Source organism: Otolemur garnettii, unplaced genomic scaffold, assembly GCF_000181295.1.
Source record: "Otolemur garnettii isolate 467f Iridium unplaced genomic scaffold, OtoGar3 scaffold00037, whole genome shotgun sequence".
Lineage (NCBI taxonomy): Eukaryota > Metazoa > Chordata > Mammalia > Primates > Galagidae > Otolemur > Otolemur garnettii.
In genome coordinates this window covers 3,416,707-3,418,214 of record NW_003852432.1, presented here as the reverse complement: position 1 = coordinate 3,418,214, position 1,508 = coordinate 3,416,707, and the positions used below count along the sequence as shown (strand labels likewise).

General features: G+C 38.4%; 1 pseudogene; it reads right to left on the bottom strand.

Moving 5' to 3' along the window:
* Positions 1–451: 451 nt before the first annotated feature.
* Positions 452–1,242, bottom strand: LOC100964677 (annotated as a pseudogene).
* Between the last annotated feature and the right edge of the window lie 266 nt (positions 1,243–1,508).

Here is a 1,508-nt window from a genome sequence, read left to right as displayed (position 1 = left end):
GGATGTCACCAAGCAGGGTGCTAAGAGAGACTGCAGCTCTATCCACCAGTCCTAGCCTCTCAGCTTGTATTCTTTTTAGATGTGGTACGAATTTGCAGTCCCACCATAGTGTATATAAGGGTTCCTTTCTGTCTGCATCCACCCCAGCATCTATTATTTTTGGACTTTTTAATAAAGCCATTCTACTGGGGTAAAGTGTTATCATATTGTTACTTTAATTTTCATTTCCCTAATGTTTAGCCACATTGAAAATTTCAGAACATTCCTTTTAAAATGACTGTCATTCTTCTACTCAAAATCTCTGCATGGATTTTTGACCTCATATAGAACCACATTCATGATATTAACAAGGTCTTGTTAAAACCCTCCTTTAACCCTGGTCCCTAGGTACCTCTTTAATTTTTTTCTCACAAATAGGATTGTTTATTTATCATTATTAAAAGCCTGGATTTTAAACAGATTCTTGGACTGCTGGTTCATATCCATCAGCTAGTTCAACTGTAGCGCCTTGTAGGCCCTAGGAGCTTTATGAAACTACTACCTTCACCACGAAGCTCCATGAGTTTTCTCAATTCACACTTGGGCTTCTTCAGCATTTTTACTTTTCTGAAGAAGGCATCTGGAGAGGATAAATAGAATGGCCTGCCTTTTCTATATCTTTTCCATTTGCTGCCTGGAATCAATTTATCAACTTATTTCAAGTCATTCATGTGCACCTCTCTGGTCATGATTCCCATCATTTTCTTCTGGATTTGGTGAACCTGTTGGTCCTGGGCTTTAGAGGTCTTCCGTATCTGATTGTTGCGTTTTTTAGTAAAACCAACACAGAACAGACGAAGCAGATAACCTTCAGTATAGTCTTAACATCAACATGAGCTTCAATCATAGTCTGCCATTTTTTAACCATAGAACACATTTTGTCACGGGTCAGATCCATGCCATGGAAGTTAGTCAGGCAGTTTTTGCCCTGAACATCTTCAGTAATCAGCTTGAATTTTCTAAATGCAACTTCATCATTCTGCTGATCAGCAAGACTCACTTCGAACACATGACCTTTGAGGCCATAAGATGCAATTTTGATTCCTTGAGTCCTGGTGACTAGGGTTTTATCCAGTATTTCTTACATTGAACATAGCAGGTGCCTTCACATCATACCAATATTTCTTCGAAAATGGATCAACCGTTTCTTCTCGGTTCCTTTTTGCTGCCTTTTGAGGCACACGTGTTCTTGTCAACCGCCATGGTGGTGCTCAGCGAGCCAAAGGCCCCAGGTAACTCTTAAGAACCTCAAACCCAACTACTGATAGTCTTTATCAAATCTTTTGTATTTTTTTAATATGCCTATAACTTTTATCCTGAGGATTTTTGCTTGATCTCCTGCCAGGTTAAAAACTCATGTCCAGGTATATTCACATGGCTATAGCTTCATTTCACTTAATTCTGTCCTAAAATATCACCTTCTTCAAATAAGCTTTCCTTGACAACTTTATTGAAAATATATATATATA